The sequence below is a fragment of the Mus caroli genome, chromosome 14, assembly GCF_900094665.2.
Source record: "Mus caroli chromosome 14, CAROLI_EIJ_v1.1, whole genome shotgun sequence".
In the NCBI taxonomy this organism is placed as follows: Eukaryota; Metazoa; Chordata; class Mammalia; order Rodentia; family Muridae; genus Mus; species Mus caroli.
In genome coordinates this window covers 32,856,623-32,884,175 of record NC_034583.1, presented here as the reverse complement: position 1 = coordinate 32,884,175, position 27,553 = coordinate 32,856,623, and the positions used below count along the sequence as shown (strand labels likewise).

General features: G+C 47.7%; 1 protein-coding gene across 3 annotated transcripts in view; it reads left to right on the top strand.

Moving 5' to 3' along the window:
* The first annotated feature begins 1,293 nt into the window (after positions 1-1,293).
* The window catches only part of Tspan14 (tetraspanin 14), a 59,153-nt gene continuing 32,893 nt past the window's right edge, over positions 1,294-27,553 (top strand). Inside the window, exon 1 of one of the 3 annotated variants that reach the window (XM_021181719.2) lies at positions 1,294-1,412. The gene's annotated coding sequence lies outside the window, so the exon portion shown is untranslated. Of the gene's footprint in view, positions 1,413-1,434; positions 1,679-1,698; positions 2,201-27,553 lie in introns of those variants that run through there. The other 2 variants (XM_029469009.1, XM_021181720.2) reach the window with 2 other exon arrangements.

Sequence of the window (27,553 nt, the reverse complement as noted above, 5' to 3'; positions counted from 1 at the left end):
GGTTTCAGGCTCCTGCACTCCCCAGGATAATGCAAGATCTGGTGCTCACACATCAGACACCCAATCATGCCTTTTGGTTAGTTAGAGGTGACAATATGGACAGGTTTCCTTGCCAGAGAGGTCCTTGAGCTATCTGGGGTATTCTAGAAACAGGTGACATCCCCATTGTTAAATAACCACAACTAGCAGCAGAAAGGGACACTCTATTTCCAGGTTTTCCTTTTCTCTTTACAAGGAACTTAACCTGTTGGCTGCGTGTGTTAAAACATAGCCCCAGTCTTATCCACTTTGTATAGCCCAGGAGGAGCAGATCTGTCCCTCAGCTCCCGCAAATCTACACGAGTTTACCATGCAGGACAAGGTTGTGCTTTGCTCTATAGACAAGCAGATCTAGGCTGGGACGAGATCGGCCTTTTTATCACCGCAGTGTGGACACCACTGTAAATCTATCTGCCTGTCCTGTGACCTTCCACTTCCAAGAATCAGCCCAGCCATCTCCTCAGCATAAAGGTGATGAGCAAATCTCAGCAGGCCATCCAAAGGAAGCTTGGTATTTTTAGCACCGAGACTGGAAGGAGCGAGTGTTTACGGCTCAGCTGTAAAGAAATCTCAACCACCCGTTTCTAGAAAACTACCCCCACTACTGGCTCCCAAGGCTGGGCAGGAATGCCTTCCATCTTAAAACCAGCCATTTCACCAATCTTCTTCCACCTCTCAGCCACCTCGAGCATCCCTTGAGACAGGCATCTTGTAACTCGCATTTCTCCCTGGCTCGGCTCCCGCCTGGTTAAGAGCCAATACCAGAGGGGCATTTGCACGGCGTAACTTGGCCAAGCGCTCAACTCTGCGGCCACAAGCGATCGACTTCGCCAGCGTCGTGGAGCCACAGAGAGGGCGGAACCGGGTAAATCCCGTTTGGGGCACCGCCCAGAGCCGGACAAAGGGGCGGGTCAGCGATCCGCCTCATTACCTATGGAAGACCACTTGTAGGGCGGGGTGCACGGTAGGGGGTGGGAGCACAGCGACCCGGGGGCGGAACACGGGCGGGGCGTTGAGAAGGCGTGGTGATCAATGTGGGAGGGGCAATCAGCGGTGGGATGTGGGCTGATAGCACAGGGAGGCGGAGCGAGCGGTGAGAGCCAGGCCTGGGTGGGGGGGAGGAGCGAAAGATGGGGCGGTTCCTGCATGAGGAGGAGCAAAGAGCGGGGGCGGGGCTTGGGTGCGCCAGACGCACTGGGCGGCTGAGCAGTGCGAGGAAGCGGCGCCTCTTTTTTCGCCGCGGCCCCGCCCCTCCGCGCCCCGCCCCCGCCGCTCGGACCGCTCGAGTCGCGCCCTCCCGCTCGGAGCTGCTGAACTTGCTCTAACTTCCTCGGCCAACCGGGCCGAGCTGCCGCTGCTGCTGCCGCGCCCGGGTAAGTAGAACGCGTGGCCTCGCTGAAGCGTCGGGCCTGTCCTTATTGTCTCGGGCCGGCCCTCGTGAGCGTCCTCTCGGGACAGCGGCTGCTCCCCGCGTTCCTGCTCGGCCCCTGGACTCCCTTGGCTGGCGGGGGCGGCCCCGCGGGTGGCGCGGGCTTTGTCTGCTGAGACCGCCCGCGAGCTCTGGAGGCCGCGGCCGGGACCCCGCTGAGCCGAACTGGGGCGCTGTATCGAGTGGGAGGCGCGGCGGGCTCCCCGGAAGGTGTGTCTGCTCCCGGCTGCTGCCTGGGCTCTGTCCGTCCTCACCTGCGAGCCCAGCGGAAGGCTCTTTATTTAGCTCCGGTCCCGGATGAGGGGACGGTTGCCCAGCCCCCACCCACCCTGGGTGTGCACGCTGTCTTGGGGTCCCACGCTGTCCGGCAAGAGTTTAAGGAGGTGGCGATCCTGGCTTCTCGGTGCTGGTCGCTAAAGGCTGTGTTTGGGAGCAGAGCCCGACCCCTGACCTAGCCCGAGGTTTGGCCAAGTTGTGATTCTGGCTCAGCCTAGGTTGGAGCTTCTGTATTCCCTTCCCTCCCGGGCGTGCAGTGCAGAGGGTGGGCAGAGTGCACATTTGGGGACTTCGGCCCCTGAACCACCGGAACTCCTGTCTGGAGGACTGAAACTTGGTCTCCAGTGAGAGGCAGTCAGAATCCTCAGAACTCAGTGTCTTCAGCCAGTGCTTGCCCGGAGCTGGTTGCAGAGCCACGGTGACTGTATCAGGACGCGGGTGTTCTGGGACATTGAGGTGTGTTGGGCAGCGTGTGCAGGACGCTGGGCTGGAGCCTGTAGCGGGTGTGATCTCAGCTCTCTAGGTGGTCACCCCTAAGGACTGGTGGATTTAGGTCAGTTGCCTGCCAAATCCTACACAGTTGTGGCTGTCAAGGGACAGTTTCCACACAGCCCCTTGGCTTCTGAGTAGAAGTTGGTGCCGCTGAGTGCTTCCTTATTTATGAAAGGAAATCTGGGGCCCCACATTTCTAACAGCTCAGAGGTTGCTGGAGACACCCTTCTCTCAAAACTCCTCCTGGGCCCTAGAACCCTTAAAATGAAGCCCGGACTTATCTCCGGCTCCTCCCTTAGCTGTCCCCAAGTCTTTTTTTTTTTTTTTTTTTTTGGTGTCAGGGTCTTGTGTAACCCAGGGTTGCCTTGAATTCATGATTCTTCTCAGTCTCTTGGGGTGGAAACCTATGTCACTAGATGTATTTTACCCTTAATGTGCGTTTGTTATACACCTTTAGTTGATGACTGGCTTGATAGCATCCCTTTCTGCATTTCTGGGTCTCCTTCTTGGATCACCTAATGTGTTTCAGAAAGTGGGGTGCTCTGGGCTACAGCCGATACTCTCTGGGCTCACATCTGTAAGCCTTGTGTGGTGGGCCTGCAGTTGGTGCTCAGTGGTAGTTATTGATATGCACTTGATCTAGGCTTAGTTGCTTCATTTAGTCAAACATTCTTAGCCACTGCTCCTCCAGAGGTTTGTGGCTGTCCCCAAGAAAAGCTGCTGAGAGGGAAGGGTTGGCTGCTATGGGCAGATTCTCCTAAGATGTCTCTTAGGACAGCTGTGCCAGCTCATTTCTCAGGACAGGTGAGGGCTTCTTGTCACATGTTTGCAATGGAAGATGAAATTCATGCCTTGTGTGGGTTGGGGGAGGAGCTTGCCCTGCAGGTTATAGAAATGAGGTGAAGTTACAAAGAGGCCAGGGTGCAGGGAAGCCCTGGCTTCTCAAACCACTTCTGGGGGGCCTTATCCTAGGCCACCATGTGCCTAGGGATTCGACCTTGTTTATCTTTAACTCAAGATTTAAACACAATTTTTACAGTGCCTAGAAATGCCAGTATGCCAGTCTTGAAAGCACCTTGCTGGCTTAAAACCCAGTGAATTTATGAACAAACATACATGTACATGTTTGTTTGTTCATAAATTACATGGCATAATGCTGGGTTTTTCAAGGCTTCTTAGTATTTATGGAAACATATCAAGCTACTATCCCAGCCTTACTTTTAATTGTTTAATCCTTGAAACAACTGAAACAACCCCAATGTGGTAGACATTAGCTACCTGATTTTACAAATGAGAAAACTATGGCCCAGAAAGGTCCGAGTGATTTCCTGGAAGTCTCTCATTTAGACAGTACCTTCTTCTTGGAGGTGCTTAAGCATAGTGAACAAGCCTGGCAGAGTTCTTCAGTACAGGTTTCCTTATGGCCCTGTTTCCAAAGCGTCTTACCCATCTAGCATGATAGCTACATGCCAACCTTGAGTCCCTGCTAATTTGACTGATGCTCTGGTCTCTGCCCCACAAGGCCAGAGGATGGCATGGGTGGGGGTAGGGATGGGGATAGGACTAGAGAGCTTTCTGTAGAGATCAGGGTTTGATGTGGTTAAGATCAAACTTCAGATTTCAGAGGCTTAAAGCAATGAGTCTTTTTTGTTATTGTTCTTTTGTTTTGATTGTTTTTGCTGTCTCCACATAGACATCACAATCTGCTTTGTGTTACCATTATTGTAGGGCCAATTCATATTTCTAGCCCAGTAGAAATACCTTGATGAGTCTTGGCTTTTAAAGCATCTACCTCTACGTTGCATTTCATTGGTTGCACCAAGTCACATGGCGTAGTCACACTCAACATGGGGGTGGGGTAGGAATTAAAAAAAAAAAAAGAGTCTGAACAGCATGAATGCCTATCACTTGCGTGTCGCTTCTTCTCAAGCTCTGGGTTCTGTGCCTCCAAGAACATTGTTGTGAATTGGTCCAAGAAGCCCTGTTTAAAGATGTAGTTGCCACTCTTGAAAGATAGAAGTTTGGTCACCAAGAATGAGCCTTAGGGAGAGGTAGTGGTCTTTAAGGGCATCCTTTTGCTCATTGGCTAGTTCATTCGTTTATTCAAAAGCAGGAAGTCCTGGCCTAGAGCCTGTGAATGGAGGTGACAATCCCTGTTTCCTGCTGCCGGGGTGTTAGTGCTTTTAAAGAGAAGTGATTCCCAGGGGAGAAGGAAAGCGGGTGTGGCCACCTTGTCTCCTGGCCAGTGGACTTTGGGCATGTTGGACTTTCTATCCTTGTCTGGAGGTGGACTTAGTTTCCCTAGAAGCTGAGCAGGTAGAGGCGCCCCTAGTTGCTGTGCTCTTAGTAATTCCTCTGGTTACTGAGGCCAAGCCTGCAGGACTGGGAGTGTGGAATAGAGTGGTAAGAGAGTGACAGTTTGGTAGGGTGACTGTAGGGTAGCTTCCACAGAACCAGGAAGAAGCCTGTTAGATGTGGTTCTCTCTAGCCACTCTGGCTTTTGCTTTTATGTTCTGTTGCCTGTCTGTACATCCAGCCAGAGACCTATTTAGGCCTGGTTGCAGCCTTTGCTTGCTCTTTCTCTCTCTCTCTTCTTCTTTTTTTTTTTTGGAGACAAAGTTTCTCTGTGTAGCCTTAGCTGTCCTGGAGCTTGCAAGGGCTGGCCTCCAACTCACAGAGATCCTCCTGCCTCTGCCACTGCTGGCATTAAAGGCATGCACCACTACCAGACAGCTTGTCTACTGCTTTTTCAGGGCCTCTGTTTTCCCACCTGTGGAATGTCAGGAAGTGTAAAGGCCTGTGGCAGCTGCTACCCTTGGCTGGTCACCAGTGCCTTGTATAGGCATACTTGGTTGTTTGCAGAGTCTTTGGGCTGGTGAAGAGACAGCAGCTTGGTTTGCCTTCTCCTGCAGCGTAGCAGTGCTGTCTCTGACTATGAGTCACTGTGGGGTCTCATGTCTCCTGGCCGCTCTCCGCCATCCTTGTTTGTACCGGTTCAGACAGAGCAAGTAGTTGCAGTGGTTCAGTACAGGACCTGGCCTCTGGGCAAGAGTTGTTGTATCTGCCCACTCAGCGTGAACATGCCTAACCCAGTCTAGCATGCAGATGGGCAGTAAGGAGGCCAGCTTTTGACTGAAGTCTAATTGCTAGCTGCGTAGCCTAGACTGAAGTTGCATATTTTCTCATGTGTGAAGCAGGCAGAGTCAGATCTGCCACATTTATTTGCCTTGGTTGCTGAGAAGCTGGTCCACACTTCAGGTTTGAGGAACAGGGTCTCAGGCCCCTGGGTCGGGTCTGACACTGTTTTGGGACAGCTGATATCTTTCTGGCAGTTCCCCGCAAGTGCTTACCAACAGCTGGTTCTGGGAACCCTGGTTCCTCCACCCTTGGGGATTGGGTGGGGTTGGGTGGGATTGGGTGGGGCTGAGCAGGGCTGTGGTTTTTCTCTTTGGAAGGAGTAAGCCTGGTAATCAAGGTTAAGTGAGCCTGGACTGGCTGGAGTTGGCATCTTCACTTCATCTCTTAAGACCTATTCTGCTTTGTTCTTTAAGCAGCCAGCACCTACATTTATCAGCTGGATAGCTACCTCTCCTTGGATTCTCTTGTCTTGGTCTGTATACTATGTGGCTAAAGCAGCTGCTGGCAGGCATCCTGGTAGGAGTTTAGCTCATGGTGGCCAAGATTCTTCAGCACCCCCCCCCCCCCCCCGAGTTATCTTTCAGGGCTGAGATGGTAGGTAACATTTGGGAAAGAGCCAGATCAGAGGCTGGTGAACCTTTTCTCTGGTTATGGGTACCAGCTATTCAGTCTGTGATCATGTATGCTACAGAGCCTGACACACATCAGAAATAGAGGTTTGAGAATTTCATAGCTGTGACATCCAAGAGAAGGTCTTCACAGCATCTAGAAGGAATAAGTGTCCCCTGAAATTTCTTTTGTCTGTATCTGAAGTTGGTGTGGGAGGGAAAGGGGCTTAGCATACTCAAGGGAGCCCCTGCAGGGTCTCTCTTAAAGAATCACAGAATAAAGAAAACAGTTTCCTCAGCTTTAGCCCTCCAAACCTGCTGCACCATCAAGCTGTGGTAGGACTGAGTCTCAGCATCAGAACTGGACAGTCTCAGTCTTGCTGTGGTAGTACTAAGTGGTAGTACTGTGGTAGTACTGAGGATCAGAACTGGACAGTCTTAGTCTTGCTGTGGTAGTACTGAGTCTCAGCATTAGAACTGGACAGTCTCAGTCTTGCTGAGGTAGTACTGAGTCAGCATCAGAACTGGACAGTCTCAGTCTTGCTGAGGTAGTACTGAGTCTCAGCATCAGAACTGGACAGTCTCAGTCTTGCTGAGGTAGTACTGAGTCTCAGCATCAGAACTGGACAGTCTCAGTCTTGCTGAGGTAGTACTGAGTCTCAGCATCAGAACTGGACAGTCTCAGTCTTGGTGATGTCCAGCTCTACTCCATCGTGCTGCTTTGCTTCCCTGACTGGTTGGAAATGCCCTCTTCCTGGCCCTCTCTGTTTTCTGACTGTCCTGTATTCCTGGGCCACGTGGACTCAGCTTTCTGAGGCTGGCAGGAGGTGGCCCATACCTCCTACAGGAGTATCAAGTGTGGGTGGTACTCTCTGGGGAAAGGTAAGAGGCGTCCTGGAAGACAGAGGAACTCTGGACTTAAAGAAAAAAAATTAATCTGGTACTTCTTAAGATGTTAAGGCAGAGTATTCAGGACTATTGCAGCAGGGTTTTTAAGTAGAGAAAAGAGACTGGGCTCAGCTCCAAAATAACAAGAAAAGTAAGAACTTAGAGCCATGGAGCACTATGCTCTGATCTTAGAGAATTTCTGAAGGTAGGGACCTTTCTAGCTGAATGGACCTGACAGAATTCTTCCCGAAGGCAAGCCAAGTGGACAGATACTATGTGGGGGATAAAGAAGGATAAGGAATTTGATAACATGTTGGCGATAAATTGACTTAGCAGGATTCTTGCTAGACGGGACCTTTACAACTCTAAGATCAGAGCTAATTGAATGGAAATCTCAGAGGACTTGACCAAAGTTTGGTGAAGGACTAAATCCTCTTCAGTATTCTGTGTTAAGTCCTGTAAGTTTTTACATTGACCCAGGCTCACGGCTGCTAATGTTTGTTTCTCTGGAGTGGCATTTTCTGCTGTGAGTATTCCTCATCTCCAGGACACTGTCAGTAAGGCTTCAGAACTAAAGGAAGGTGGTCGCCATTTCAAGCAACTTTGGCCTTTTTATTTCAGTGTGTACTGGTTCATTGCATCTTAATCTCCTTCCCCTCTGCACACAGTACCTGGTGTCCCTGCAGCTCCCATTTTCAAACTTTGCACTTATCTATTGGCTGTGAGACCACAGCCACTCTCTTCTCTGAAGTCCTCCACAGCTGTAGCCGAGTTCCTGTCCTGTGCTCTGCCAACATGTCATGTCTGTACAACCCCCTCCTACCAGCTTAGAAGACACTATTATTTTGTCTGCTCTGGGTCCATGGAAGGGGTCATATGTGGTCCCATCCATTTCCTGGGCCTAAACAATTAAAAAAAAAAAACAACCCAAAAACTGGTCTGCATGTTCTTTCCTTCTTCAAGAGGGAGGTGCCTCTGGCTTTCTGTTTGGCCTCTTTTATTGGTCATCCCTGGTGCAGGTAGGTGACCTACTAGTCTGTCAACACCTGAAGCTGTGTCTCAGCCAGCTGTATAGGAGCAAGGCTCCCTTCTGCTTTCAGGAAAACCTGTTGGCTGCAGGTAGGGGCTTACTCACTTCCTCCAGGGGAAGGTCTCATACCAGTGTCTGTCCTTGCAGAGGAAGAATAGAGACCATGTCTGTTCTTTGCAGGCATCCTGCCTCCCACAGTCATTGTCTCTTGCTGTCCTCATTGTTTCCTGTGAAATACAAGCAGTGGTGTAAACAGGATAAGTTTAGGGGAGGGGGGGCAGTTGCCAAGAAAAGTCAGTGGTAGTGGAGGGTGTTCATGCCTCAGGGCTCTGGATGGCTGGCCTAGGTATTGTGGTGGTGGCAGTTCTGCACAGAGCCCCCTCTGAATTCAAGCAGCCCTGAAGTTTTCCCCTGAGAAGACCAGTGTGGTGAAACAGGATATGCCCTGGAGACTCAGAACCTCCCTGGGGTGGGTGACCTTAGAGAAGGGCTGGTCTTGGTCCAGTGAAAGTTTGTGGGGTTCCTGGTAGGACCTGCCTTGACCTTGCACTGGGCCCTGTCAAGGGAACAGGAACGGTTTTTTAGCTGGAAGGTATGCAAGCTCCAAGTGCTGGTGTGGTCCTAGTAGCCTTGAGATCCCATTTGTACTATTGCTTTTGTGAGGCATTTGTTGAATTTTACAGTCAGGAGAGGATCTTAGAGAAAGGGGAACCAAACATACTCTGTCCCTCCCTGCCGGGCACTCTGTTCTCTGGGCCCTAGGCAGTTGTAAGCTTGAGGCCATTATGAAACTGCCAGCTGTATTGTCCCTAGGGCTGAAATGGTCTGCAGGAAGGGTTGAGCTCATGGCCACTCCCTGCTGCTCAGGTCTCTCTCCCAATTCCTTGGCCCCCACTGGCTCTAATGGCCATTGTGTTAGCCCCTTGCAGCAAGAGAGACTGGGATGGTTTTTATATTATTCCTTTGGGGGCAAAGTCATGTGAAGGAAATACATCAGTGCTTTTGAGTGCAGAATATTTATTGACACACCCATTACAGGGGGGCTTTTAAACAATAAATGTAACCCTTTAGCAAGAACAGGCACATGGACGCATGTCTCAGCCCTGTGCTGCAGTTTCCCTCTCTTGAAAGGTACATGCAGCTTAGTGGCTAAGGGGTTGAGGTTTTAAGCTGAGATTTTGTAGAAACTGTTTTTAGCTTGTCCTTGGAGTGGGGCCAGGCCTAGAAATCTGTTGGAATAGCTTTCTTTAGCTGCTAAAATGGGGATGGGCTCATAACGCTAAGACTTGGAGCCTTGCTGGCTGCTGGGGAGGCCCCAGGAGAAGTGTTTGCTCATGGCTGGCCACTCCCTGCTGCTCAGATCTCTCTCCTAATTCCTTGGCCTCCACTGGCTCTAATCACCATTGTGTTAGCCCCTTGAAGCAAGAGAGGGGCTTCAGCCTTCATTTGGACAGACAGACAGAAAAACAGTCTCTCTCTTTCTCTCTCTCTCTCCCTCTGCCCTTCTCTTATTCATCTTGGACCTTGGATTTCTACAGGTGGCCCTTGGTGTGGAAAAGCTTAGTTTTCTTTCTGTCATTATCAAAATATTTTCTTGCTTTTCTTTCATAGGAGAACTTTCTACTGGGGGTTAGGGTGAAGTTATAAGCGGAGCTGAGTGGGCTCAGAGGCCTGTACTGCCCTCCCCTGGCCTCCTTAGTGTCTTCTTCCTCCCCTCCCCCACAACATCTTGTTCTAGGGAGATGCCAGATGCTGCCTAAAGAGAGCTATTCATAAAGTATTTTTCCTCTCCCTCTTTCTCCTCCCACTTTTCTTTCTTTCTCTCGTTCTCTCTCTCCCGTCCTTCCTTCCTTCCTTTTCTTTTATTCTTTGAGACAAGATCTTCTTACATATCCTAGGTTGACGCTGAATTCATCTTTCTGCCTCAAATCACCTAAGTATTGAGATTATAGAGGTATATGTAAGTGCACCTGGCTATGGTAACTGTTTTTTTGGTACCTCTAGCCACAAAGTTTAGACATTTTAAATGTATTGAATTAAGTTTAACTTTTTGTCATTAAAAAATAGATAAAATTCACAGAAGAAATAATAGAAACCCATACTTCTAGCCTCTTCAGCCGCACTCCCCAAGCCCAAAGCCTCCATCATCTGGTATTCAGAGCATAGTGAAGTGTGGCTGGAGACCCCATGCACACCCCACCCCCTGTGTGTGCTTTTTCCTGAGTACGTACTAGGTGGCTAGTGTGGAGGTGAAGCACTGAGGCGATCATCAGGAACAAAGCATGGCTGTTTTAATTCCAAGAGGAAGAGGAGTTTCTGAGACTTGATGCTAGGGCCATCTTCTAGTTTTGCAGTGAGAGTTGACGGAGGGGGGTTTGGGGGAAGGGTGCTGCGTGATGCTTTCTGTCCTCTTCTGCTAGTCACTCAACTCATACCATCCTCTTTCCATGACATGTTTGGAGGTCTTGGCTGTGTTGTGTCCATGAGGCCTGTGCACCCAGACATGTCCTGAGGGGCCGGTGAGGTGGGAGGCGCCATGTGAGAAGCTGAATAGGTTTGAACTGCAAAGCTCTGGGTAGTGTTTTAAACAAACTGGAACTGGTTGTGCTATACAGTGTCCAGAGGATTGAGGCAGAGGTCACAGGCTACTTAGTTTTAAGGTTTTCTCACAGTTTCCTTGTCACTGAAGTCATATCTAGCCATAGCTGTTCTGTGGGGCCTTCCCATATGAGGGCAGTGCAAGACAGGAAGCAGGGAGCTTTTAGGGAGACTCCTTTCTAAGCCCCAGTCTGGTGATTCTGTGGCCTACGCCCCTGTCCTACCAGCCTCCCGCAGAGAGGACTCCTCACCAGTATAGTCACATGCAGTCCCCATGGGGACATGAGTCCCCAGAGCTACCAATGCTGGAGGCTCTGTTGTTGGGAGCCTAGGCCCTCTGTAGCACAGAGGTTCCTATTGTGATCCGGTGGCAGCTAGGCCTGACCTGGGAGGCTGAGAAGGCTGGGCCTCTGGACTGACAGTGGAGCTATTCATGGGCTCTGCCCTGGTTTCCCGATGCCTCCCGTTGTGGATTTGGGGGTGGGGAAGAAACTGGGAGGAGGAGGAGAGGGAGGGGCCAGAGCTGCTATTGTTAAGGGCTGCTGTAGCCCATTGTGCCTAGTGGAGGTCTTTGCTGAGAGCCTGAGTCACCGGGCCCTTTGGTTCTCAAATTGCAGCCCTGCCTTTTTCCTGTGCCTTTTGTGGGCACCTGTGTTAGGATCCCTTTCTGCTTTTATGCCATGTGGTCTGCCTGGAGCTCCTTGGGTAACCGTCAGAACAGCTGGGAAGGAGCAGGATGCCCATTCTGGCTTGTCAGCTGCCTGCCCACCACCTTGGGAAACATGTTCACAGAACTCTCACTGACCAGCTGCACCCTTGGGTGGGGGCCAGGCACGTGCCTCAGCTGCTGTCAGTCTTGCAGGCACCCCCATCTTCCTTTGTGCTCACCCCATATCATGTCCCTCGGCCCTCCTTGAGCTCTCAGCTGCAGAAAAACCTGCTTTCCAGCCAGCAACCACCCCCACTGCCGAGCCACGCTCTTGCTCTTCTCCTTTGTTCAGCCATCTCTGAGCTCTTAAAAGCCGGCAGCAGGCAGCGTGTGCAGCAGGCAGCGTGTGCTCGGGACCAGCGGAAGCCTTCACAGTGCAAGTCTACCTACCTACTGGGCAAAAGGCTTGGCAGCTCCCTAGCTGTACCTCCGTCTCCCAGCAAAGACAAGCATTCCCTTTATTCTGGCACCCTCTTACCAGATCACACAGTGACTCTTAGAGTGAGGACAAGGGTGCTCATCAGGTTTGGGCGGACCAGGCAGTGTTGGGTCATTGCTCTTTCTTTCTTTCTTTCTTTCTTTCTTTCTTTCTTTCTTTCTTTCTTTCTTTCTTTCTTTCTTTCTTTCTTTCTGTGTGTGTTAGGATAGGTAGGTAGGTTGGAATTGGTCTTCTGGTCCAAAGAAAAAGCACCTCCTGACAATATCGTGACAATATCGTAAGATTACCTTTGAAGTCCTGTCAGAAGAACGCTTAGCCATGGCTGGGAGGGTGCTGGAGAAGTGGACAGATAGTTTATTTTGGTCTTTAGGGTTGCGGTTTTTCTCCCAACGGAAGGGAAACAGTCCCTGCTCCTTTTCCTCTTACTGTCTTTCTTTCCTCCCTCCCCAGTTTTTGGTGGTTAAAAGGGAGGGCCACTCCCATCTCAGGGTCCAGCCTTTCTCCCTGGGGTTTCCTCTGCCCCAGCCAGTCCTGTTTCCTGTGTAAGCCACACCAGGATCTGTTACAGACACTAGCCTGTGGGATATTGGCTTGGTTTTTGTCCAGAACATTTCCTTTGACTCTTTAAGAAATTACCATCTTCATATAGAGCCTGGTTGGCTGGCTGACTTGACTATTGTCAGCTGTCTTTCAAATTCAGGGGCCACAGTCAGCCCCAGAAGCCTGTATGTTAGCCTGCCTCTGTGTCAGCAGCAGATATAGGATCCATGAGACTCAGATGAGAAAGTGCTGGCCTTCATTATTACATGTGTAAAACATGGCTCCCATGTGTGGTAGATGCGTCCAAATGATCTCTGGAAAGGTCACAGTCCAGTCTGCTTGGTTGTGCTGGATAGTTTTTTTTGGTTTTTGTTTTTTTTAATTTTTATTTTTTAAAAATTTTTTTATTTTACTACTAGGGTCATCTAGGAAGAGGGAACCTCAACTGATTAAAATGCCTCCATCAGATTGCTTTGTAGGCAAGTCTGTGGGGCATTTTCTTGACTAGTGATAGACATGATGCCACTCCTGGGCTGGTGGTCTTAGGTTATCTAAGAAAGCAGGCTGAATAAGCCTGGAAGCAAGAGCAAGCCTCTGCTTCAGTTCCTGCCCTCACTTCCCTCTACGGGCAACAGTGACCCACCCTTTCTCCCCAAGTTGCGTTTGTCTTGGTGTGTTATCTTGTGTTATCACAGCAACACAAAACGATGGCACTGGTGTTCAGGACAAAAGCCCAGGAATTAGAAGGTGGGGCTTGAATCCTAGAGGTGCAGTGCTGGCCACTGACAGTTCACCACAGGGATGGTGGAGATAGGCCTTCGACTGGGCAATGGAGGAAAGGGTTGCTCAGGCAAACTGTGCAAGGTTCTAGCTCTGACTGTTTTAGTTTTGTGAGTCTTAACTCCAAAGGGCGGATCACTGTCTTGAAAGTTTCTTGCTCTGTTAGGATCTTGTAGAAGAAAATCCGTCAGATAGATAATAAGCTGGACAGAAGGTTTCACTCTCCCAGTCGGGTTTTCTTTACTCTCCCTGGCAGGTGGTGGTAATGAATGCCTGTGGTTCCTGTTGGAGCCACACTCCCCTGAGCCCCAGTACACCCTGCCATCCTGCTCGGTCTTAGGGGCTCTTCAGAGCAGGGACACCAGTGCCTCTTTGGTGAGGTCGTTTGTAGGTATCAGCTTGGTTCTTCTTGGTCATGCCAATTTACTCCTGTTTACTGGTGTATTCTCTCTTGTGAAGTTGGATCTGTAAAGAATAAAGCTTTTTGCTTTACCCCTCACCAAAGTGACGTCATACCAGCAAAGTAAGATACAGAAATGTAGAGATATACCTAAATATCTTTCCTCTACACTTCTTAGCTTCTTACGAGTGTGTGTGTGTGTGTGTGTGTGTGTGTGTGTGTGTGTGTGTATGGGTGTATAGGGGTTTAAATTTTATTTCTGTTTGATTAGCAAGAGGCAAAGTATTCTTTCCTTGGCATCTTCTGGGTGGGATTCTGGCATTTTATCTGCCTTTGTCCATTCAGCCTTACCCTTAGTCCCCATGCCTAATCAGCCTTGCCTGCTCCCTACCCATCTGCTGTTTCTGCTCTTTCCTCCCTTGTGGGCAGGACAGGTACCCCCAGCCCTGGAAGTCTAAGAGCCTCAGAGGAGGCAGGCTTCACTCATTTGCTTAGAGCCGCTTTCACAGCTGTGAAATGGGAATAAAAATAACCCGAGAGGGCTGGGGGTGTGGCTCAGTGGAGTAGAGCTTACCCACTGTGCAGGTGTCCCTCTAGCTTCCTTCTCTAGCTCCACAGAAACAGAGAAAAATCCCTTGATCAGCTGGTGAGCTACACTAAAATACTAATTCCTTCCACAGTGGAGGCGTTTCTCCAGGAAAGCGTATTGGGTCCCTGCAAGTCCATACACAGTGAAGGTACTTGTGCTGTAATGGCCATTTGCCCTCCCGAGTACCTGTATATGGCTTGCCAGCTCAGGCTGCTCAGCCTCCTGCTTCAGCAGCATCAGCATCACCTGGGAGCCTTTGAGATGCAGAACCTGGAGGGTGAGAAGGTTAACCTAGGATCAGCTAACCACAGCCTGTCTTTACAGAGATTCCCAGGTGCTTATGTGCACTTTCAAGTCTGAGAGGCACTGACCCTAACTCCTTCCCTGTTATTTTCACACATTGGCTGTGTTTTGTGGTTTTGCTGTCTACCTCTGGCCTCCTGGAAAGTCATGCACTGTTAAGAGGTCTGAAACACCAGCTTTGTGTCCCCATTACTCAGGTGTGCCATGAATCCCAGGTGTCCTGGGTGCTGCATGCCTGGAGGTAGAGCTGAGACCCAGAAAACCCCCTTAAGCATTCTGTTGAGGTCATCTTTGGGGCAGAGAGCTGAGTGGGTAATTGGAGCCTCCCAGGGCCATCTGGTACTGCTTACCCCACCCCATCTGTCTTCCTCAGTCTGTACCAGCTGGAGGACAGCGTCAGAATCAGGATGAAGGTGTAGTTTGCATTTTGGGGACAAAGTGTTTGATATATATTGGTGTTCAAATAAGAAGAGAGAATACAAATGGATATTTTCTGTTTGTTTTTAAAAGGATAGTAAAATAAGATAAAATAAGATATAATAAGCTAGCACATTGGAATTGGACAAAACAGGAGAAGAGCCTAAGAGGAGGCACAAGAAACAGAGACCTACTCTTGCACATTCAGAAATCCCTTCAATTACTAAACTGGAAGCCATACAATGTATGCAAAGGACCTGTAGGGTGAAAGACAGAAGAAAAAAAAAATAATAGATAAAAAAAAAAAGCCCCAACATGACATTATGAGGCAGGAAACCTCCAAAGATGCTGTTGAATTTCTTTTCTGTTGGCAGTGTAGTGCTGGGTGTGCAGCCTACCCTTAGGAGTAGCTTGTTTCCCCTGTGAGACTCCCCTAAAAGATAAACTTTCATTTGCAAGTGGTTATGCATTGAAGATGGCTTCTGGGTTTGGGGTGGGGGCATGTGTAGTCTTTTCCTTTCAGTGCTATAATCTCATTGGTGCAGACCCATGAAGGCCTTGTGTATGCTGCCTCAGTGTTTCATGTGGGTCGATCCTGTTGATTTAGAAGGCCTTGTTTCCTTGGGGTCCTCCCCAGGGTATCATACACCCTGCCACCTCTTCTATAGGGTTCCCTGAGCCCCACAGAGAGGGATTTCATGGAGACATTTGGTTGGGGCTGAGTGTCCCAAGGTGTCTCACTCTCTGCATACTGTCTGGCTGTGGGTCTCTGTATGAGTTCTCATCTGCTGCAAGAGGAAGCCCCTCTGATGATGGCTGAGCAAGGCCCTCATCTGCTTCCCTGGCTGGAGTCTCTGTTTTTCAAGAAAATGTTTGAGATGGGTTTCCAGCACTGGATAACCTCTGCATCCTAGTCACGGGCTGTGAGAAAGCATTGCCAACTGCCCACCTTCCCAGCTGCTCTGCTGCCTCGACCCATTCTGGGCTGTGTTTTAGGAGCTGATTGGCTCGCCCTGTCCTCAGTTTCTCACGATTCATTTTCAGTGTTTGAGGAGCTCCTCCTGGTCCTTTTCTCGTTTGATAGTCCTGAGTACTTAGCTTTATTTGGTTTTCCCCAGCAGGCTTCACTTTTAGAACTTCTGCACAGCTTCTGTTGGCTTGCTTTGTCTTGTCTTGTTACTTCCCTGAGAATCTTTACCTTGCTTGAGGAAGGCCCAGAGTCAGGTTGCTCTCTGGGCTGGAAAGTGACTCTCTCAAAAGACAGGGCACTGGAGAGATGAGTTAGCAGTTAAGAGCGTTGGCTGCTCTTACACAGGAACAGGGTTCAATTCCCAGCACCCACATGGCAGTTTACAACTGTCTGTAATTCCAGTTCCAGGCTATCTGACACACTTCCACAGACATGCAGGCAGAACACCAATGTAAATAAAACTAAGTCAATCTTTAAAGAGTTCTCTAGGCCATCTTAGGGAGGGGACAGTGATGTCTGGATGTTCAAAACATAGTGTATTGTAGCATACAATGCAATTTTGGATGGACAAAGTTTTAAACATTTTTGAACCATAATCATTATGACTTTTAGGCAGGAAAAAATGGAGACAAGGAATAAATTTGTATGATTCAAAATTCTCTCGTGTTGTTTCATTGTGTTAGAGAAGCCAGGTGGGTGTGGGAGCTGTCCACATAAGAGAGAGCCCACACTTCATATCCCCATTGGGTATGCTGGTTAAGTTCCATATTGGAGCAAAGTTTTCTTCTCCAGACTTGGCTCACTCCTCATTGGGACTAACTGTAGAGTCCGTAGAGTTGAAGAGCAGCTCTCATCCTAATGTTGGTCTCACAAAGGCAGCTGTGTGGTTTTATTTAGGTACTGTCCACAGGGCCCAGTCTAGAGCTGGGGTACACAGGGGGCTCAGCTGATAAAATACACTGAAGGGTGAATCTGGTTCCATGAGGTTGTCTGTGTACCTGTAGAACTGCTGCCTTCTCCGCTTCCACACTTCAACTAGCTGCTCTGTGGAGCACTTCCTGGTCTGCCTTCCAGTGCCTACTTGCTGTGTTTAGGAGCTGGAATCCTTCTGCATTGGTTATGTGGCCTGTGCCCTGATGAAACACAAACAAGTTGTGAAGTGTCCTCTTTCAACACAAAGAGGAGCTTTCTCAGCTAGCCTGTGCAGTAAGAGGAAGCTAAGCAGGTTGTCTTCAGCCCTGCTGGTCTGGGAACCGTATGGATCCTGCTGGAGAATTTCTGGGTTGGCACAGGGCTTGTCCTATATCTCTGGAGTTCTTGGAGTACAACATGGCCTTCTGAGTTCTTATCCCTCCCTGAAGTGCTGTGAGCTGGCCCAGATTCTTCACATTGTGTGCAACTGGCTGAGGCCCTCTAGTGCTCTTGCAGGGTGATCTTGTAGACCTTTGGTCTGGACTTAACATTTTCAGAAGATTACCAGGCATAGAACACTACGGCAGTGCCAGGCCTGTGCCCTGTGAGTGGGTGGTTTTGCCTTTGATGGCAGAGGGAAAGTGATGTGGGAAATAAGCTTGTGAGGCAGGGAGGTGCAGGGTGGCAGTTTGGGGTGCCTGGACCCTGCCTCACCTGAGCCTGCAGTCTGCTCCGAAGCATTGGTATAAGCAGTGAGATGAATCATTCTGAAAGCCTCTACTTGGCCCACACTCTTGTTGCCTTAGTGTTCTGTCTGCTGGGGCAGATCTTCCCCTGCTCCCCCGCTCAACCACCACCCTCTTCCTCCTTTTTTTTTTTTTTTTTTTCAGAAGAGAAAAAGACTACAGAATGTGTTTTGACTTGAGGTCCCTTATTTTATGGAGCCACTTATAATTTGTGTTTGGTTGATGTTTCTATGCGATTAGGGACAGGTCTTGTGCACTTTCCTCACGACAGCTCCTACAGAGGCAGTCTGGCCCAGGTGCAACCACATGAGGCTGATTTGCCTCAGTTTGACTCATTGTTGGTGACGTGAGCAGTAGCGTGCTGTCAGCTGGTTTCTCTGTGGGGAAGTTACTAGGTTGCCCTGTGTAATTAGTCAGTACCTTGTGGGGAGGAGCTATTACCTTTGAAAATGCAGGGATCTTGACAGATTGGGTTATATCCATTACGGTTACTGGATGGTGAGAATCTAATTTTATAACTCCCTCTTCAGTTTTCCTTTGGCTTTTTCCTCTTTTGTTTATTCATCTTTGTTTGTTTCTTTTTAAAGTGCCTTTCCAGGTCTATCCTAGTCCTTGATGAAGGAACCTTCTGGAAACATCTTCTGGACCAAGCAGCAGCGTGTTCTGTTTGGGTTCAGCTTTACCAGGCTCTCATCCTTTCCAGTGGGCACCCCATGGAGTCAGCTAACTGCAGAGAAAAGTGACCCGCTCTGCTTGCCACCATGCTGGGTTTCTGGGTCAGAGCTTTTCTGAACAAAGGCTTCTGTAGCTTTAAAGAAATCATAAAAAGAGTAAGCCTGAAAACCCCTCAATTAGGTGACCTCCATTCTAGGCCCAGTGGTGCCCCTTCCCTGACCCATATCCTCCCTCCCTTAACACCTTTCCCTCTGTAGCAGCCAGCACCAAAGCAGACAAAAGCTGACTCTTTCTCTGTTAGCCAGGAGCCCCATTGTTCCTGACACTCGGTGCACTTGGGGCTTGTGGGTTCTTAGAACTCAGTGTTTAATTTGGCATGTTTAGTGTTTTCACAGGAAGTCAGGCACAGAATCCTGGGCTTCTTGGGAAGCCTGGTGCAGTTCAGGGCTAGCTAGGTAGCTTCTCTTGAAGCTCTCGTGGTTGAGGGCCTGTCAGACTTGGGACTCTCCTCTCCTCCTGCTGCCGGCGTATTTTAGGGTGATACTTATAATAAAAGAAGACACCTCTTCTAAAGCCTAATAGTGTCTTCCTGAGGCAGAGCCCTACATTTTGATCCTAGTGAGTGGCTGGTATGCCTTCGGGGTGGGTATTGAGTAGGGGACTGGGTCAGCAGAGGATATAGACACTTCTGACTCTGAGGGAAGTCAGAGAGAGCCAAGCCCTGGCTTTTGCTTGAAGAGTAGCAGTGCCTTGGGCTGAAGCATAAAACAGTTGTTTTGTGAGATTCCTGTGGGTAGTGAGGCAGCTCTTCTGGCATGTCGTCACACGCTTCTCTTTTACTGGAGCCCTCACCCCTTCTGTGCCCACTTGTATTTACCTTTGCCTAGTCTGCTCTCCTGGGCCTACCTGTTCCTCAGCTTGGAAATGAGTGTTCCTTCCTTCCTATTACCCTGTAAGTTCCAAGGCCGCCTCACTGGAAATATCCAGGGCCCAACAGAGCTACTTGGGAGACTCAGAAAAGTCATATCACTACCAAATCGGCCCACCCTTCCTTGGGAAAGGCCTGGTTCAGCTTGGCAGCAGTGCTAGGAGCCTTGGTGGCCTTGTGAAAATGTAGAATCTTGGTTAATGGCCTGCTCTGGAGAACGAGAGGGAGGGGAAATCGCAAGGATCGTTAACTGTGAAGCTGGGCAGGTAGTTATAGCTTGGGAGTAAGAGTAAAGTCACCCAGGTCAGTTGGGTGTTGAGAAAACAAAGGGAAACATGGGAGAGGAAAGTTAGGTGGCTTTAGAGACCTCCTTGACTTAAGTGTGAGAGAGGAAGATCTGAGCAGCAGTCCCCTGGAGGAAGTGGGAGGAGTGAAGAACAGCTCTCGCAGATGTCTCAGCCTGGATGAGTGCTGACGAAGATACCTTAGGGACCATGGGAGGTTGCCCAAGGCCTCAGTTTTTGCCTGGGGCTTGGGGATTAGGGTTGAGTGTCAGAGTATATGTGGCACCAGAAACCAAGAGTAGGAGTGGAGAGAGGCTCTGAGATGTGCCTTCCAGGAGGATGGCAGACACAGTACTGCCTGCCCTAAGTGGACAAGAGCTGGTGCTGTATGGTTAAGCAGGTTCTGCAAGGTAGGGCTAGAACACTTGTAGCCACGCCTTCCCAGCGCTGGTTCCCTCTGTTCACTGTCCTCTGGTTTCCTTTCCTCTTGGCCGCAGTCTTCCTGCCCGTCTGTCTTTCTTGCTGCTTCCTGTGACTTGTAGTCTACCAGAAAGGAGCTGTTGCTATTAGAGCCTCTCAACATTAATCTTACTAAAATACCGATTGAGATTGAGGGGGACTGAAATTTGCACTTCTGGCAAGCACGTGTCCCTGGTAGTGTTATCTGATCCAAGGTGGCAGGGCTTGCTTTTACACCACACATTGTCCTAAGAGGGCAAGTAAGAAAGAGATAGCTGACAGCCACTGGGAGTGGAGGCCCTAGGAATTCATGAAGGAGGCGGGCCTTGATTCTTTTGGGTGTGGCACAGCCAAACAACAAACCACAGGCCCTAGACAGCTAGTTCTGACTACTAGTTGAGGACAGATAGCAGATCTGGAAATGAGTGGAACAGACAGTGAACTCTTCTCAACCCCAAATGGATTTTCTTTTTTTAATCCATTCTTCTGTACATTATACCCCAACTGCAGTCTCTCCTCCCTCCTCCCCACCCTCCTCCCTTCGAAGCTACTCCCTACCACCACTCCTCATCCCCACCACACATGACTCCCCTCTCACCCAGATCGACTCCTACTTTTTCCTTCAGCAAAGAGCAGGCTTGCCAGGGATGGATATCAACTAAAAACATGGCATAAACAAGTTACAACGAGACTCGGCACGTACCCTCCTAAGCAAGTCTGGACAAGGCAACACAGGAGGAAAAGGGTCCCAAAAGCAGCAAGAGAGATAGCCCCAACTCCCACTGTTAGGAATCCCACAAAAACACCAAGCTATACAACTATAACAGATAGTTATATACCATATAGTAGAGGACCAACATCAGGCGTATACAGGCTGCCTGATTGTTGGCTCAGTCTCTGTGACTTCCTATGAGCCCTGGTTAGTTGATTCTATGGTCTATGTTCTTGTGGTGTCCTTGAAACCTCTGGCTCCTACAGTTCTTCCCCTTCTTCTGAAAGATTCCCCCAGCTGAGCCTGATGTTTGGCAGTGGGTCCTGCATCTGCTCTATCAGTTGCTGGATGAAGCCTCTGATGATGATTATGCTAGGCTCCAGTCTATAAGTATAGCAGAATATCATTAGGAACCATTCCATTGACTCTTTTTATTCCCCAGTCATGTTTGGCTCCATCCTAGATCTCTGGGCTATCCAGCCAGCCTCTGGTTCCTGGTCAGTGTTAGGCGTGGACTACGTCTGGTTACATGGGTCTCAAGTTGGACCAGTCATTTGTTGGCCACTCCTACAAGTTCTGTGCCACTTTTACTGCAGCACATTTTTCAGGCCTGACAAATTGTAGGTCAAGGGTTTTGTGGCTGGGTTTGTGTCCCAGTCCCTTCACTGGAAGTCTTGCCTGGTCACAGAAGATGGCCAGTTCAGACTCCATGTCCCACATCACTAGGAGTCTTCTTCACTAAGGTCACCCTTTTAGATTCCAGGATGTTTCCATTGCCCTAGGTTTCTATTTCACCCCCTAAAATGCCCCCAATTCCAGTGGTCTCTCCCAGTACTCCCCACCACCTGAATCCCCTGTTCCTATCTCCACCTGCCCTGAGTCCACCCATGAATTCTATTTTATTTCCCCTTCCCAGGGCGGTCCATGCATCCATCCATCCCCCTGTCCCACTTGGGCCTTTCTTGTTACTTAATCTCTGGGTCTGTAGATTGTAGTATGGTTCTCCTTTACAGCTAGTATCCACTTATAAGAGACTACATACATGTCTGTCCATTTGCTAACAAGGTTCATGATGATACACCATTGTGTAAATGTACCACATTTTCTTTATCCAATCTTTGGTTGAGGGACATCTATGGTGTTTCCAGGTTCTGGCTATTATGAAGAAAGCTTCTATGAATGGAGCTGAACAACAAAATGCCCGGAGTAACTTAGTTGGGTCTTGAGGTAGATCAGTTCCCAACTTTCTGAGACCCTGCCATTTTGATTTCCAAAGTGGTTGTAAAAGTTTGTACCTCCACCAGCAATGGAGGATGTTCACCTTGCTCCACATCCTCACCAGGTTAGCTGTCACTTTTGTTTTTGATCTTAGCCATTCTGTCAGGTACAAGATTCTCAAAGTTGTTTTGATCTGCATTTCCCTGACTGATAAGGATATTGAACCTTTTCTTTAGGTGTTTCATGGTCATTTGGAATCCTTTGTTGAGAATTCTCTGTTTAGATCTGTACCTGGTATGTTGATGTCTGGTTTGTTGAATTCTTTCTATATTTTGGATATTAGCCCTCTGTTGAGTGTAGGGTTAGTGAAGAGCTTTTTCCATTCTGTAGGCTACCATTTTTGTCCTATTCACAGTGTCCTTCGCTTTACAGAAGCTTTTCAGTTTCAGGAGGTCCCATTTATTAATTGTCTTAGTGCCTGAGCTGTTGGTAATATGTTCAGGAAGTTGTCTCCTGTGCCAATCCATTCAAGGCTGTTCTCCATTTTCTCTTCTCTCAGGTTCAGTGTACCTGGCTTTGTGTTTACGTCTTTGATCCATTGGATTTGAGTTTTGTGTAGAGTGATAGGTAGGGATCTGTTTGTATTCTTACATACACACATCTAGGTAGACTAGCACCATTTGTTGAACATATTTTCTTTTTCCCATTGTATAATTTTGTCTTCTTTGTCAAAAATCAGGTGTTCATAGGTGTGTAGATTTAAGTCTGGGTCTTTGTTTTGATTTCATTGATTTACCTGTCTATGTTTATGCCAATACCATGCAGTTTTAAGTACAGTTTCTTTGTAGTCTAGTTTGAAATCCAGAATGGTGATACCTCCAGAAGTTCCTTTATTATATAGGATTGTTTTAGCTATCCTGGAGATTTATTTTTTTATTTTATTTTATTTTTTTTTAGATCTGTAAAGAATTGTGGAGTTTTATTGTTGTTTTGTTTTATTTTGCTTTGTTTGTTTTTTGAGACAGGGTTTCTCTTTGTAGCCCTGGCTGCCCTCTCTCTATAGGACCTCTCTCTATAGACCAGGCTGGCCTCAAACTCAGAGATCTGGCTGCCTCTGCCTCCCAAGTGCTATGCTGGAATTAAAGAAGAGTGCCACTGGCACCTGGCTCTGTGTTGGAATTTTGATGCAAATTGCATTGAATTTGTAAATTGCTTTGTGTAAAATGGCTATTTTTACTATGTTAATCCTACTGATCCATGACCATGGGAGATCTTTCCATCCTCTGATATGTTCTTCAGTTATTTTCTTTAAGACTTGAAGTTATTGTTATACAGACTTTTCATACACTAAGATACTTTATATTATTATTTGTGTCTATTGTGAAGGAGGTTGTTTCTCTGACTTCTTTCTCAGCCCTTATCATTTGTATATAGGAAGGCTACTAATTTTTTTAGGGGTAGGGTAGGGTGGGGAGGGATGGGTTAACCTTTTATTTAGGCACTTCAATGAAATGTTTATTAGCTTCTACCTAAAAGCTAATTTTTAGGCTGGGTGTGGTTTCCACCTTTAATCTCAGTACTGGGGAAGCAGAGGCAGGTGGATCTCTGCTTCAAGTTCAAGCCAGCCAGGATGACATGTTAAGTTCCTGTCAACAACTACAACAGCAGCAGCAGCAGCAGCAGCAATAACGATAATAGTAAAGTAATAAATAATCCAGTGGATTTTTTTTTGTTTTGTTTTTGTCCCCCCCCCCCCCTTTGGTATTTCAAGACAGGGTTTCTCTGTGTAGCCCTGACTGTCCTGGAACTCACTCTGTAGACCAGGCTGGCCTAGAACTCAGAAATCTGTCTGCCTCTGCCTCCCAAGGTACAGGGATTAAAGGCGTGTGCCACCACTGCCCGGCAATAATCCAGTCTTTCTTCTGAGCTGATAGCTTTTGTCTCTAGCCTTTCACTGGCCTCATTGATGCTTTAAACCCACATATATTTCATTTGATGTCTTATGGTCTCTGCAGAAGCTCAGTTGTTTTTTCTGGGTAGGGTCTCTAAATATATAGTTATATAGTGTTGGCAGCTCTGTGCTCTTTTCCCGAAGCTTCGGTGGGGAGATTCACCTTCAGGCTCATCCCAGCTGTTACAGAATCTTGTCTTTGCTGCTTTGGGACAGTGATCCATGTTTTGCTGTTAACCGTAAGCTAGGCTTGTGCACATCCATAACTCCTATATTCTCTGGTCACAGGTGTCTCTGCTACCTTGGGCCAGCAACAGTGCTACAGAGCTGGTTATGTTGGGAGTCTCTGAATTCTCTTTTTGCCCTCAGCTTGGAAGGAGCTTTGTTTTTAAGGGCTTATGTAATTGCAACCATCCCTACATACCCACAGGTCTGTAGTCATGGATTCAACCAACCACAGATTGAAAATATCCAGGAAACAAGTTGTGTCTGTCTGCAGACATATATTTTTCCTTGCCATCATTTCTTGAACAATATACTAAGCAACAATTTACAGAGTATTTATAGTATGTAAGGCATTATAAGTGGTCTAGAGATGATTTAAATTTCGAGAAGATGTGCATAAGCTACTGAGTAAAGAGTACCTTTTTAAAACCACATTTTATTTATTTGTGCACGTTTGTGCATGGATATATATGTATATTTACTTATAGCTGTCTTGTCTGTGTGGGTGGTTGTCAAAGGACAACTTGCAGGAGTCAGTTCTTTCCTTCCACTGTGGGGATTCCAGAGCTAGGACTCTGTCATTAGGTTTGGTAGCTGGTGCCTTTATCTGCTGAGCCATCTGGCTGGCTCTACACGGTTTTGAGAGGACCTGACCAGGCTTTGGCTTCCTTGCTATCCCTACAGAAGTCCAGAGACAGTTCTGCACCAAACCATTTTAAGACCAGTTGCGGAGTAGCCTGAATTACAAAATTTCTTTTGCTCTTCATGTGGTAGTACATTATATATATATATATATCACCAATGAAAACTACTTCCTAGGAGTATACTGGATAAGCATGTGAATTGAGCAAACATACATAATGTTACTTTCTCTTAAAACCCAGTATGAGTGAAGGGGAATTTAGAAAAGGAGTCAGTGTACCTGTTTGGCATTAATGGAGGGCTGGGTAATAGGAACAAAAAATGTATTATTCGTAAATAAGTTGTGAGTGGTCCAGTTTAAAGTATAAGAATTGAAGCCGGGCGTGGTGGCGCACGCCTTTAATCCCAGCACTCGGGAGGCAGAGGCAGGAGGATTTCTGAGTTCGAGGCCAGCCTGGTCTACAAAGTGAGTTCCAGGACAGCCAGGGCTATACAGANAAAAAAAAAAAAAAAAAGTATAAGAATTGATGGTGGCAGGTGATTCTGGGGAGAGGAGAAGGTCACCTCTATGAAGTCCTCAGACCAAAATAAAAAGAGGGTGGGGAGGGGAAGAGTGGGATGAGGTTATCCTAGTCTTCTTTCCGTGGACTCTCCGTCTCCCTTTGCCGTTACAGTAGGATGACCTGAGCCTAGGAGACCCAGGTATTGTTGGGAATTAGTGGTGAAACCACATTTTTTTCAGTTTTCCAGGCTATTTCCCTGCCCCCTGCCCTCAAAACACTGGTGGGTTGGCACAGGGAGGGAGAGGTAATTAAATGGATACAAACAAAAACTAAACAGACAATAATTAGAAATCCTGCAATGTTGGGAGCATGGATTTAGCAAGTGGCTCAGCCAGATTATCCTGGACAGATACATCCTGCTTACAGACACAGTTTCCAAACATTTTATTTGTTCTTAATTAAGAATTACTGAGCATATGGAAAGTACCTACCATAAATGACAGCAAAACAATACAAAACAAAACAAAACAAAACAAAAGAAAAAAAAATCTTGAGGCAGCCTATTAAGATAAGAGAATTTTGAGAAAAACTGTTCAGACATTTTGCTTAGATTAAGAGAATTGCAGCAGTGTGAAATAAAAACAAGCTAGTATTTTTAAAAGGCACATTTGGAATGTAAAAAGTTGTTTAAAAAAGCAAGGGCTGAGCAAAAATATAGAATTATTAGGAATCAGTAGGAGGTAAAGTTAAAGTGGTTTTCCAGAAAACAGTGCTTAGAGATAGGAGGTGGATAATAGGGCAGGAAAGGAAGGGTGATTGAAGGATTAGTCCAGGTTCCCCATATCCATTAAAAAGCAGCAGAGCTTGGCAAATCATGGAGGGAAACACTTGGTAGAAAAGAAAGTCCTTGTCTTCAGTTTGGAAGCTCCTCTGCCAGTGGAACCACCTAGATGATATAGGTAGACCAGTTAACCCAAAATCTTACAGAGAGAAACAGTTGCAGTCCAAGATCAGGGACAGAGATTCAGCCTTCTCTAGAATTATAGAAGGACAAGGGATGATGTCACTTTCTCCATGGAATTGATTCCCAGTCTAGAATTCTACTCACAGGTCATCCTGTACCCCACCTAAAGAACCTCAGCACTTCTCATAACACGAAGCATCTTCTGTGAGTAGTACCTAAAGAGAACTAGGCATCTATCTGTCCATGTCTACTACCTCGGAAACGCTGCTTGAAGATAGGAATAGAGCATCCGATGCATAACTTACTGAGCACAGATTTTGACAGCTGAGAAGAAAAACAATCACAGTTTGTGTGGCTTATCCTTCTGGCTCACGTGGTCATCATAATATCAACTCTGAAAATGACCACAGCCAGCTCTACAGCTTCACTATAATTAGAATGGAGAGATGAACTAGGACAAGCATGTGGGAGTGGCTTAGGAAAGGATGGGGTTGCTAAGGAATAGAGCTAAATTGCCATCTTCCTGAGTGGGCACCGAACAGGTGATGCTGAAAAGTGACAATGAGGGAATAGTAATGTAAGCATAGATATAGAGTCAATACGAGGGACACACAGATGTAAATGAGAAGAGTCGGAGTCTTAGGGCATATATTGCTGAACCAAACAACCACCATGACCACAAAGCAAGTTAGGCAAGAAAGGGTTTATTTGGCTTACACCGCCATAGCACTGTTCACTATTGAAGGAAGTCAAGACAGGAGCTTAAGCAGGGCAGGAACCTGGAGTGAGGAGCTGGTGCAGAGGCCTTAGAGGGGTGCTATTTACTGGCTTGCTTTCTGTGGCTTGCTCAGCCTGCTTTCTTTTAGAACCCACGGATACTAGCCCAGGGATGGCACCACCCACAATGGGCTGGGCTTTCTCTTATCAATAACTTATTAAGAAAATGCCTTACAGCTGGGTCTTATGGTGGCATTTTTCTCAACTAAGGTTCCCTCCTTCCATATAACTCTAGTTTGTGTGTTCAGTTGACATAAGACAAGCCAGCACAGTCAGCTAGAAGGTAATGCCACCTAAAGTAGGAAAGACCTGTCACTTTTTTCTCAGCATGATTGTTGATTCTTGTGTATTGTGATAGTTGATTCTTCTGTTGTTTGCAAATAAAATGAGAACAACAGGGAATAAGGAATGCAAAGCATGTGGGAAGGAGCAGGGTTTCAGTACAGTGTAAGTTATTGTATGCACACTGCATTCATCCGTTCATCAGTCCTTTCATCATTCATTCATCACAGCAGTTCTGGGATTTAGGGATGGTAGGCAAGTGCTGCCCTGTGCCCCTAGTGCATAAAATGTAGTCCTTCCTCTCAGTGGACTGTAGTCAGTTGGTACATTTGTTTTAATGTCTGTGACCAAAATTACAGAGAAGCAACTTAATTCACCTTGCGGGCCCAGTTCATCACAGCAAGGAAGGCTTGATGGAGATGTTGGCAGTAGGAGCATGTGCAGACAAGGAAGCTGAGTGGGATTATAACCCCAATCCCTAATGACCTACTCCTGCCAACTAGCCCCACTTCCTAAAGGCCCCAGAGCCTTGCCAAATGATCCATCCTCTGGGGGAACAGTTACTTAAAACACAAGAGACAGAGCAACAACAGTATCAACCAACCAGACCCTCCCAGAGCTCCCAGGGAC